Source organism: Chlamydotis macqueenii, chromosome 6 (genome assembly GCF_036417535.1).
Source record: "Chlamydotis macqueenii isolate bChlMac1 chromosome 6, bChlMac1.mat, whole genome shotgun sequence".
Taxonomy (NCBI): domain Eukaryota; kingdom Metazoa; phylum Chordata; class Aves; order Otidiformes; family Otididae; genus Chlamydotis; species Chlamydotis macqueenii.
This window is the reverse complement of record NC_141561.1, coordinates 23,091,779-23,104,991: the sequence shown is the minus strand read 5'-3', so window position 1 is coordinate 23,104,991 and position 13,213 is coordinate 23,091,779. Positions and strand designations below refer to the sequence as shown.

Below are 13,213 nucleotides of genomic sequence, written 5' to 3'. Positions count from 1 at the left end.
CTGAAAAGTGTGCATGATTAGGTAAATATGCGTTACAACAGCTTATTGTTATACATTGCTGAGCGTTGCTTTGTCAAGAATCTTGTTAGCAGTCGTAGAGCCAAACTACAGTCACTTCTTCAGCGGTGCAAGAGTGGAAGAAGTTACGGCTAATGTGTCACGCAGCGGGTGGGAAACAAGCTGTGCAGAGGTGGGTGAAAGGGAGCGAGCACTGACTGCATGCTTGGATTTGCTCCCCAGCCCACCAACAAATCCAGCTGTGCTGGAATCCTAGGATAAGTCCGTACTTTTGCATTGGTCCCGGGAACAACAGAATTGCCTTAGCTGAACCCTGGGCATCAAAGCAGCTTTATTTCCTGATCAACCAAAATTCCCTTTAAGCTGGACTGGAAGAGAACTGATTATTCCATTTATACTTGGTAAATAAAATTCCTTGGGAAAAATACTTGAGCTGGGTCAACCAAATGCTTCGAGTCTAGGGTTCTGTGGATGCAGAATGGATTTGGGATGTATTTTCTCAAAATTTTAAGGAACTCTCTGAGAGAAAGCACACCAATTCCTACTCACTAGCCTCTTAATTATGTGACTTTATTTTGATTATAACCAGGGTTAAAGGAATTAGCTGTTATTTTCTGTAAGATGATCTCTTTTGTAACCACTATTTGAATTCTACCACAGTTCACTGATCATGCCAGACATGAAGCTGATCATTTCATATCTCCACCATAATGAAATAGATCTTAAACTTTTGTTCAAGCCAACAAGGACTTGCCATTGCTGCAGAACAACCTGAAGCTATTAGAAAATCCTTAAAACAGTATATTTGTATGCCTTAGATTAATCCGAATTTCCTTTTGACACACCACAAGTGAAGTATAAGGCAACCAAATACAGGGATTAAACATATCTCAGTATGAAAATTCAATTTGGACACAATTAAAAGTAGATGTAATTGTAGATTAGTAGCAAACTAGGAATAAAAATACCAAGCTAGGTTTAGATATTTTAAATAAAATTATAGTTGAAGGTGCTCCATAGTGAAGTATAATAATAACATGTAATGTGAACAGAACTGAGTAATTTTTTTTTCTGTGGTACCAAGCAATCCTCCACAACAATGAGTTATATTTCTATGACTTCACTGAAATATTTTTATTAAAAAAGAAACTCCATACTTTGAATTTTCTATAGCACAAAGACCAAAATTTTTTGCATAATACAGCAAAATTCCTGAAACCACGGGCACTGGCATTCGCTTTCCTCAGCTTTCCTCAGCACCAAGTAATTTGAATAGAGGGAACTGCTATAACAAAAATATTATAAAACAATGACCTTGATCTTATGGCTATTTTAACTGAAAGATAATAATACAGAAAAAAAAACCCTACGAAGTTGCCTTTAACCTTTATGGCATTACAAAGCTAGTTATAACAACAAGCTGTAAAAGACACCAAAAAGGTGAGCATTACACTCCATTTTGATTTGACCATTTTGCTTTCAAAAGGAATTTATAAAAACACTCAGGAACAATGAACATTTGAACTCAAAATGATCCAGGTTTATTTTTACTCCAAAAGAAGAAGTCTCAATAGAGATATTGATTTTCTAGCATTCATCCAATATTGCACAGAAAATGGACCTGACCTTGCAATCCCTGGCGGAGACAAGGAAGCAGTCATTACAGTCATGGGTTCCCGTTGATTTTAGTGGGATTACTTGCATAAGTAAGGGGTTTCAGGATATGACCTGGTATCCCATTAGCAGTAAGACCAAGCATACATGGCTGTCGATTCCACTCAGTTCGGAATGGTGTGGTTTGCCTTCCTGTTGTATATTCATCCTATGGTTTTATTCCTGCATATTTATTTACTTTTTTTTTTTTTTCCTGGTCAATAGAGCCTCATCATTATGTGAAGAGTACTAGGTCTTCCATCTTGAGTAGTTTTTTTACTTTATCTTCAAATGTCATTCTAAGCTCAGGGTTAACCCCTGCTCTTACAGCTCTTTCTTCCTTTGATTCTGTTTTCTGTGATGAAAAAAAAAATACTTCAGGAATACACTATCTCTCACTGTATTTTTTAATTAATTAATACAATTTGGAAGTCTCTAGGGCCAAATGAGAATGGGACATTACTGTACTTTGCAAAGTAAACACAGTAGTAGACAGAAAGCTAAAGCCTGTGAGCCCTTTCCCAAACAGAGTGAGTTTCTGCTTAATCCTAGGGAGGTTTCTTGTGCCCCACAGCTCCTGTAGGAAGGCTACTCCAGAACCTCACTGCTCAGATGGACAGAAACCTCCCAGTTGTCACTGTGAATATATTCACAGCCATTTTATACACATTTGTTCTTGTGACAGCCTTGTCTTTTATCTCAAATAGTTATTTTCCTTCTTCAGCACTTATTCACTGATGTAGCTATGGTAAGGAGTCACATCTCCTCTCTGCCTTTATTTTGTTTCATTAAATGTGAGGAAGGTGGAGGAGAGATGTGCAAGAAACAAGGTGACCACATGTTTGTACAGTGCCTTGCACGATTGTCCGATCATGGTTCAGGGCTCCATAGACTGACTTTGTTTCAGCAGTAAATAATAATGACCCTCCAGAGTATGTTGCCTGCTTTATTCTGGATGGACACCATTAATTCATTCAGTTTTCATTGAGTTGCAAAGCTTTAGGACAAGAATACTAGCAATTGATTATTTTTGTCAGTGGTATTTTCCAATAAATGAAGAAATGAAATGTACAGTATATTTCAGTTTGCAATGATCATTCTGGTGTTCCATTTGCAATGGAAATGAGCATATAACATATTCATGTGTACAGATAAGGAAAATGACAAACATTAACAACCCTTGTTCTATTCATTTATGATATTCAGTAAAAAAAAATCCTTCCATTCCATAGTTTTTAGTTTTGTTTCAGTAGCACAATGCAAAATGAGAAAAATATTAATTAATGGATAAAATATGCTTAATTACTTTCTAAGTAAGTTTCCTGAAAATTACTATAATCTAAAAAACAAATTCTTTGTAAATCTGTCTACTAAAAATATGTAATTCATGCCAATTTTATTTTATATTGCTTTATATGTGTGTCAAACATAAAATTGCTTATGAAATCAAACAGACCAGAGAGTGTGTGCATACACAGTTATGTTCTTGTGGCCAGGCAGTCTTTGATGTGCAACTCTCAGCCTGTTTAAGCAGGCTGCAGTGTTTGCCTTATCAATGTCAGTCATTTCTGCACAATTTAATCTGCCACTAAAAAGAAGTTTTTTGCTCTTATGGATATAAAACAGTATGCCAAGGATAAATCAGTGCAGCTTGCCTTCCTTAGAATTTTAGACACAATCTGAAACTGCAGCTCTTTTATTCTCTCATCTCAATGGGATGTTATCCTAACAATCACAATTTTAAGATGGGGAAATTGTTTTGAGCAGAAATAAATTGTCCTGCCAGTATTGTTTCAGAGGGTAACATTAAGGCATATTGGGCCTGGAGTTCACAGCTTATGATATCTGGATTTGGAGGACTGGAATGAAAGTAAGAACACATAGGGAAAGAAGAATAAGAATTAAATATAAGTTCTAGATGGTCCGGGTGAGTTGAAGCGGTTCAGCAACAGACATCCCAGAGACCTGCGAGAGGCTTATTTTCCAACTACCTTCCCTGGTGTGTCGCCATCTCCTGCCAGAGCCCCCAAGGAATTATTCTCTGTGAGTGTGAAGATTCCCTTTTTTCCTCTTTTGTTGAGGTATCTAAAGATACTGGGCTTTAACTTACAGCTTATATTTGCTGAACAAAAAAAAAAAGGAGAAAATATCTGTGTTTTTCTCCGCAGCTGCCAGGAAAGAGAAGTCCATTATTTGCAGCTGATAGAGGAGCAGGAGAGGAGGGGTCTTTTGTCTGCTGCTGCTTCCCCGGGGCCTGGAGCAGAGGCTGCTGCCGGCTGGGAAGAGAAAGCTGGAGCAGCCACCGTGGCTTTCTGCACCGTGGCTTCCCAGGGAGGCTCATGGGCTAGGCATAGTCGTGTGTGTGACATTCCTACCTTTGCATGCTGCAAAACAGGTGTCTCAACTTTGGACACTGTGAAAGGCACATACGGTAAGGAGAAAACGAGCTGCCCCTCAGAAATGTGAAGCTGAGGTTGACCTGCCCACAGCCCTCCTGCCCGAGCTGTCAGGGCACCAGGGCACCCGCTAGGCGTCTGCGGGATCTCTGCGAATGCAGCTGCTGTACGGCAATGCCACAGGTGGAAGATCCTCGTGATCAGACGCTCCCTGTTGTGACCCTGAACAAGTTAATAACATCACCCGTCTTGAAGGTTCACATTACCACGATATAATTTATGTGGGCCCTCAAAGATAGATGGAGACGTCACATATTGATCACAAGGAATCGCTGCCAGTCAGTGTTTGTTGGCTTCCGTCCCTGTGATGTGTTTTAAAAAATATTGTATGATTCAAAATTATACCTGTAAAACCTCCAAGTAGAAAATTACTGTGTGCATTTATCTTTAATAACAACCTTGTGCGTATTTATAGTACTAGTTTAGTAGAATGTGTTATACTAGTTTATTTCCCAGTCTGTTTTAAATTGTATTGTTCATTAGTAGTCATGAAGTGGTATGACATATTTTTTATGTTGCTTGTTTGTAACAAAGGTTCTTAATACCTTTTCATAATGAAAGGGGATAAATGTTCACATAGAATATGTGAAATTGTGCTTGTAAGAGCACGGAGCGTTGTCTTAGAGTATTAAATTAGCATTTGGTTCCCTCTCTGCTTTGTATGTATTTCTAGCAAATGTTTCAGCTACAAATCACTATAATACACCTGTACTCTGGTTCTTCAATTCATATAGTGTTTAAATCCTGCCAATACTATGTCTTATAAATATGCAATTTAATTTTATTTATTTCAAGCATGCAACACATAATTTTTTTCTGATTAAAATATGATATTGCAATACGGTAGCTGCCTAGGGCAAACAGGACACATCACGTTGCCAAACCAAAGGGAACCACAGCTCTGAAGGCTGCCAGGAAGAAGGGGGCCAGCCCTTTGAGCCCACAGCGTAGGGCACCAGCAGTGCCCTGGCTGGAGGCTGTGGTGCCCGCGGTACCTGCGGGTCCAGCCTCGGTTTGCTGGCCCCGCTGCTGAGGACAGTGGGGAGCAAAGCCCTGGCAGCTGCGTGTGCCCTGTGGTGTGGTGCTGCGCTGCCCCATTGTCCTTCCGTTCCTGCGCGAGAAAGCAGAAGTAGCACAAGCGCGGTCACTTTTACCGCTGCCTCGTCGTGTGCTGAAGTTGGCTGATGTACAGCAGAGCTCAAATAGTTCTGGGAAGGAGGAACTGCCCGACAGCAGCAACTCAAGGGATTCCTATCACGCTCTCTCAGAATCGAGCAAAACAACACAAATAGACTTTCTGCATAATGACTCAAAAACCTGTTAATGGACATCTTTAGTAACGTAGCAACAGCCAAACCCTTGAAAAGAGGAAGTTTTCATTGAGAAAGCATTTAATTTTAAACGTTGAAATTTGGTATAATGCAGAGTGTGAAATAAGTTTTGAAAGGAAGCTGATGATTAAGAAGAAATGCAGTGGGCATTTAATAAATGGAGGAACCGCAAGATAATTAACTGGCATGCATAAAGATTCATGCTTTATACCAAAATTTTAATTTTGCACATAAATGTGCCTGATGTAGGCAGCATTTAATCACCTAGCTGACAGGAGTAACTACTTTCATTTAACCTTGACTGAAGATCATGAATTCTAACAGGTTTAATTGGATACATCATTTAACAGAATGAACAGAGCAAATTTTTCTCAATTCATAGGTTCTGATTGACATGCACCAGCAATAAGGCGTTGCACAATTAAAGCTGATCTGTATTCCTGGCCTGGGCAGCAATTGCCATAGTGATGTGACACTGTTTGATCACTGTGGCACTGAAACTATACTGAATTTCCCCTTGTTTTGAAAAGGGCAATGCTTTAAAAAAAGAGAGAGAGAGAAAGAGATTTTGGCACTTTAATTTTTTTTTTTTTTACATTAATCACATTTATATGCACAAACTGTAAGGGAAGGAACTTGTCTTGTTATCAGTAACTCAGAGGAAAGAAGGAAAAATGGTATCTCCTTTTATCCATTTAGCACATTATTTACAGAAAGTCAAAAACGTGGATAGTCAAATGAATTGTAACACATTAAGGGCCTGATTGCTCTGGGCTTCCCTTTGAATAGGGAGTAGTGCTGTGCGCCTCTGCTCTTCACCTGCAGTTTGGCCTCTCTGTCCTTGCCCAAATCGGTTCCACATCACAGACAGCTTGCCAATTGAGTAGTATTGAGAAGGGGTGCTCATACTGCAAATGAGGTAGAAAAAGATGAGGGAAGAAGTGGTACCCAACAGTGAGCTACATACCTTTCCTGGCATGTGGTGTTGCGTGTGATAAAACCATGAAAAAAATACGTGGAGGAGCTGGCAACTTTGTTCCCCGTGTGGCTCCTGTCCATCCACATGCTGCCGCTGTCGCTGCCTCTGGCACTTTCCTCAAGTCCTGGGTTTGACCTGCATGAGCTGGAATTGTTCTTCCATTGTTAAACCACATATGTATGTATCTTTGATGTCTCTGTTGTCCACTTATGGTTTCGCTTCAGATGCCTCCTTTTTATTTTATTCTTTCAGAAGAAGATTTGCCAAATATTGAATGGTCTGAGGACAGGGCAGCACGCAATGTGTTTCAGCCTGGCTCAGTATAGCCAAAACTGCAGTAAAAAAAAAAAAAAAATTATTCCTGGTTCCTGAACAACCTGCTAAAACCAGCTTCAAGCAAGTTCTGCTCCCCATCATGAGAGCTGCAGCATCCATGCTCAGCACCGCAGGTAGCTTTTACGGTTTTTCCTCTCTCTGTCCCCTTAGGTTGAGCGCCTGACTGCTGGTCCTTGATCTCACTGGCAGACCTATTGCTCCCCATTTGTCTATAGGCAAAATATGTATATCGAGCACCAAGATTTGTAGGAGTACGCTGCAGTGGGAGACAGAAATCTCAGGGAAAGTTAGAATCCTGGTTGGCCCAGGGACCTGAACTTTAAAGTCAAGACCACTAGATATATTTAAAAAGCTTTTTTTTTTTTTTTTGTCATTTTAGAGGCCTCTAAAATTCAGTTATTTATAATACCTTTTGCTGTCTGAGCTATTTCCAGTATGATTCATTATACAATGCAAATGTATTTGCCAGTATAATTTATCACTAACATTTTTAATAGTTTCAGGTAAGTGGTTGAGCCACATCCCCAGCCTCTGCAGCCACATGACATGCCTTGGGACCATAGCAGGTGCTTGTCTTCATGCATAGTGAGTTCCCAGTCAGTGCCTGGATCCTTCCCTGTGCAGGAAGGAGGGCCAGGGTCTGGCTGGTGTGCCTCAGTCAGCCTTGCTGACGGGGCACGTTTCTAATGCAGGCACTGCCTGCTCTCACCTTGCAGGGAGGCACACGAAGGCAGGAGTTAACATGCCCCCGCGCTGCTCCCTCCTGAATCCCTGTAGGCTGGATGGGTGCTGCTAAACTCCAACTGGACCCTTCTTTAAAGGGTATCTTTGGGCCCCATTTAGAAATGTTTGTTCTGTAATTTACTCTGTTTTTCTAAACCTTCCCAATAAAATATCTATCATCTGTGCGGTCACCCTGTTCCTTTTCATGTCCTGTACTACATGCAGGTACTGCCTTGTGCTGTCCTCAAGGCAAGAAGCAATAGGACACTTTGAGGAGACCATTCAGCATTACTCCAGGGAGATTCCCAGCGATGTCCTCAGATCATGCCCGAGGTGCACAGAGCTCATCAGCAGCACAGCTGGGATAAAACACAGCCCTCTCCCAAGAGCTGTACTCAACTCTGACTTTCCCTGGGGAGTAGCGCTGAGATCAGTTGAGCTGCACGGACACCTATGTGCTGAGCCGAGTTTGCTGCTGGGGGATCACGCCTCTTTCATGTGTGTTTCCCTGGCTGCCTGGACAGCCCCAGGCTCCAGCTGCTTGCTCTGTCCACAAGTGCCCAATGACACCTCTTCTCGAGTGCCTCGCTACTCTGAGGTCTTACGGCACCTTCTGATCTTTCCTTTATCAGCTCCCCAGCCAGTTCCTCTTCTGCACACAGCATCATTTGGGTACTTTGCCTGCGACTCTCCTGAGTTGCGTGTTGTTCTTGCCTTGTCCTCATGCTCGCTCATCCATGCTGAATTATCTTCCACTCCTCCCTCTGGGAATAACTAAGGCTTTGACCCAGTGGGACTGTTTATGTGCTTAAATGCTTTGATGGACCAGACACTGAGCTGCTGGCTCCCAAATCTAAGGCAGCTGGGGATTTCAGGCTGTATTTTCAGAAGCGGTTTGTGCACTGGGAAGTATAGTCCAGCTGAAAGTCAGCAAAGGACAATAACTTGTGCATTTTCAAGTATTTTATTTATCATCTTTAAACCTTTCTGTTCTCTTTAGTTTTCAAACAGCCATCTTTGCAGAGTTTTTGACCTCCTGTAGAGTACATACAGCTGTAATAAGAAATATATTATATTTCACTTCATTTCAGAATCCTCTGGGACAAGGTGGCATTTCTTTTTTACTGATATAAGATTAAGTTTGTAATTTCATTTTGAAGACTGTTCTGGACAAGTGGGGGAAATCAGAAGACCACTCACATTTTTTCCCCAGGTTTTCTCGAATCCACCATTGGAGCATGACCTAGACAAAATTCTGAGCATGGTCAATGTTTACATCTTTTCTCCACAGTGTAATTTAACATTCAGAAATATAAAATGGGACAGCAGAAATATTTTAATGTGTTCTTACAATGTCCAAAGTTGTTTCTTACTGTTTTTATTTGAAGAAACTAGACACAATCCTGGCTGCCTTAACCACTGCCTTTGAGAGAGCTACAGCTGAGAAAATCCGCTGCCAGGAAGAAGTGAATAGAACTAACAAAGCTATTGAGCTGGCCAACAGATTAGTGAAAGGTCTGAGGTGAGGTCCTACAGGGCAGGCTAATGAAGCAGCCTACAGAAAGCACTTCTTTGTTATACACTACTGATCTGGCAATAACAGAGGCACTTAGCAAAGAACCTGATGAGCTGAAAAAATTATGTCATTATCATTCATTTTTTTCATAATAGAAACATGTTTTTGACCTTTGCATTTCCTTACATTTTGCCTCATAGTGGTATATATTAACTGTAAGATTACCTGGTAACTAACCTATCCACGAACACTTAGAGAAGAGAAATAGTTGCTCATAGATATCGACAATGAAGGCAATTTATTAAAATGCGATGACTATATTTGTAACAATTAAACAACGCTAATGATACTGCCCTGGGTTGGGATACATAGGATATAATACAATTTGCACTACTTAGTTAAGCAATATGATAATTCTCTAATTATCTCTCTGAGATTTGCAATGGGTACTTCAGGAGAGAATAAATAATGGCAGAGCCATGAATTATCAAAAATCCATATTGTCTGTTGATCCAGACTGGCTCAAGGGAATCCATACTCACTGATGGATTTTTCATTTATCATTCATCTACAGATGAGGCTGCTTTTTGTACACACACACACACTTTTTACAGATACTTTATTCTATTGTAACATTCATTTAGGAAATCTCTTGTGGTGCCTCACTGCCATTATAGGTTTTGTGATCTTCTACCCAGTACTTTCGAGCAGAGTTTTATAACCAAACATGTAGTAACCAGCAAAAATATAGAAGATCCATTTGTTATTAAGCAAAATTATATGGCTGAGTCTGGCTAGTGGAACTTAAAATATCAAACAGTGCTTAGAGTTATTTCCTGAATCAATAGAAAGGATTTATTGACTAGAGGGGGGGGGGGGCAGTGCAGAAGGCCCATTGTTTCTGTTTAAAGAAGCAAGATGAATGCATTTAAAATGTTAACATCCTGGCTGAAAGTGTAATATATTCTAGTGATTAATAATGCCTGTAAAATTAAACCATTGTACCTAATACAGAATAATAAAATAAATAACATAACAGGCCTCTTTAAAGTGTGACAATAAATGATTGTTCCGAGGCGTCTGATAATAATATTTTCTTCCACCTTACATATCATATTGTTTGGTTCTACCACGTCCCTCCTGCTGGGGCTGACAAGTGCTGGAACAGCGTACATATAGAGATGAAAGGCAAAGCGTGTCTGTGTTGGGGGGGGTGGCATAATGAAAAATAATCTAAAGGAGGAAACAGAGATGAAAGGAAACAGGAAAGTTGAGCCATGCACTAGATGAAGACAGTAAAATGAATTTTAATGGAAAGCCCTTCAGCTGGTACCTCCCAGAGCACCCGCTCCATGAAGAAGGTGGCCAGCTCGACAGATTGGTGATGGGAAATTTAATTTGTTCCTGTTGTTAGCTGTATCACACTCGGTCAAAACCAGTAATAACCATACGACAGCTATCTGGTGACTTACAGGAAACAATCCGTTGCAATCCAGGCTGTGTTAAACAATGGGTCAGTGTTTACTATTAGAAACAGTGTAATGCTGACACTGCTGCACTGTCAGTCCCAGCTGTTTCTTTGCCTTGTTTTTTGCTGAGAAGATTCTCTTGCATTTCCCTATCTGTAAGATTAAGTTATTGCTGTGAGGAGAGCTGCTCAAGAAATAAGAATATATAATTGTTCACAACATTTCTTATAGCTAGCAAGTATGTAAAAATTTCTTTATAAATACACCTTTACCATAGCAATAATAACAATAACCTAATGTGTGTGTGTGTTTTCTTCTCATTCTTAGGGAAAGTGTTGACCAAACAGCAGGAGCTCTGATAGTGCCTAGCCAGGATCCCAGGGAAAAGCTTGCACCAAGTGTCGTGTCAAATCTCTTATTGACTTTATGGCATAAAAGATCCTGCCCCAAAGTAGAACCTGTTTTTTTCCTGCCTTCTTCTCTGAGCCCTGGCACGCAAGGACTATTTTGGGTGGTTGCATGAGTACTTGTTACTCTGTACCAAGGAATTCTTTGCTTCTGACAGGTGCCAATTATGCCGTGGACATCTGCCCTGGAGGCATTGAATCAAGCTGACAACTCATTTTATATCAATCAAACAACAACCATTTTCAATAATTTCCCATCCAGCTGGGACTGAATTTGCACAAGCGATCTATGTATTAGAGACATTACCAATCCACAGAGACATTCAGAACCATGATTATGTTCTGTTTTCCCACAGAAACTCTTGCATCTGCACAAGAAAGCAACAACTTTTTCTACTATGCAAAAGGATGCTGACAACTCAATTTTGGTCACTTATTGCCAAACTCAACTTGCAACAGTCAGCTCGTGTCAGAATAGAAGGGGATTTTTTTATGTCCAGGCTCACCGCATGCAAATACTTTCTGTTGATCCTCTAAGCGATGCGAATCCAAAAGGTAATAGTGAAATACTCACTACCGTGTAGCCACAGTAGTGGGCAGTTTTTTGATAAAGAGTAAAGCAATCTTTCTTTAATCCTGTTTTCTAGGTAGAAAACGAGAGCTGGGCTTATCAAGAGAGCAGTATTAGGAACAAGGAAAATGCGATGCAGAAATATGTTCCAGATCACAGTCTTTCATTCCTGTGATAGTTCATTTTCAAAGTGGTACTGACGTAGGCCAAAATCTCTGCCTGCTTTGCTTGGAAAGTAATAAGGTAAGTGAGGGCTTGCATATAATACCTTCTTCACAGTGCTGTATTTTTCAAAATATACAGTTATTCAGAAAAAAAAAAAAATCTAGCAGCTATTCCATTCCCTTTTTGACCTCTTAAACCACCACATTGCTTATATGAACTTTTTTCAAACACTTTATTTAACAGAACAGTATATTTTTGGACGAAATGAATTGGTAAAATGTTCTTCTGGAAAGGACCAAAACGTGCCCCTTGCTAGTGTTTGAAGTACCTTTGCTAGCTGACTGGAGCTAGCGGTGACAACTAACCCACAGACCTTGGGAATATGCTTAGCAAGCCATAACAGTAGGCAGGCTCACCTTCTTCTTGTATTCTGTTGAGTGCTATGCCCTGCTGTTTGCATAAGGGGACTGGCTTTTATTATTCTATTCTCTCCCCACTACTGTGCACCAGGGCAGCACAAAGCAAGATTTAGTGCTTGGATATAGTATTTGCTTGCTAGCAATTGTTATAGTTAAGGCTGCACTGAGACTTCCGTCTTAACCTGCTGTTCTCCCATGCTTATAATACTCTTTTTTTTTTAAAAAAAAAAATCCCTTTCATCTGAAATTTTTCATGCTTGTTATCAACTGAAATATGATTTTTTTTTTTTTTTTGCAAGCCTGAATAAAATTCATTCATTCATATTTGAAATATGCGAGGAAGGGGGTGTGGGGAGAAAGGTCTCTTTTTTTTGCACATTCATAATTCACAAAAAAAAAGCTGCATATTACAAGCTGAAACTTTCCAGGTGGCTAGTTTTGACTGAAGGATAGTCTTCATGCTAATTACAAAGAGAGAATGATTGAAAGAAAAATGAAAGAGAAAAATTTAAAATGACACATATTGTGATTAACTCATTTGTTTTGTAGGTGTGTCATACAGAAGTTCTATTGTGAGCCACTTAGAGCAAGTTTAAAGTAACAATTTCATTTAAGTTACGATGAACTGCTATAATTACATAATATCAATGTTTTGTACTGCAATTTCACTAAGAATCTCCCTACAGAAGCTGCATAAGCTTTTACTTATGCAAATGTGGAAGCTTGCAGTGAAATCAGTGCCGAATCTTCTGAATCATTAACTTAGCCCTGAAGCTAGCCCGGGGAAGGGGGAAACGGCGTGGAGTGGCAGTTGCTGTCTCTGTGTCCGGGGTCTCTCGGAACGCCAGGCTGCTACGGAAAATAACTCCGAGTTTTTGCGGTTTGTTCCACCTTACTACACTGACTGTCAGGGACACCAAGCCGCCTAAGCTTTGGTATTCTCTTTTCCTTGCTATATTTCTGTGTGCTAGTGGACGGAAGAGCCTGCACGTAATCCGATCAGCACTGTGTGACTCTCCACCATACCAAAGGATTGCTTCAGTGGAGGGTACCTGGGCAGCAGAAGCTAGGAGTGTTAGAACGGTCTCCCGTCACCACATGGAAAAAAGGTGCTGAGGCACAATCTTCTGTGTTCTCATAAACACCTGGAAATAAAACACAAGCATGTAA

General features: G+C 40.3%; 1 long non-coding RNA gene across 4 annotated transcripts in view; it reads right to left on the bottom strand.

Annotated features, from left to right (window-relative positions):
- Window positions 1–13,213, bottom strand: part of LOC147600210 (uncharacterized) — a 111,860-nt gene that overhangs the window by 82,116 nt on the left and 16,531 nt on the right. For 2 of the 4 annotated variants that reach the window (XR_015258925.1, XR_015258924.1), the window contains exons 3-4: window positions 13,096–13,188; window positions 5,789–6,366 (exon numbers count right to left, since the gene is read on the bottom strand). This is a non-coding gene — a long non-coding RNA (uncharacterized LOC147600210). Of the gene's footprint in view, window positions 1–5,788; window positions 6,367–13,095; window positions 13,189–13,213 lie in introns of those variants that run through there. The other 2 variants (XR_015258927.1, XR_015258926.1) reach the window with 1 other exon arrangement.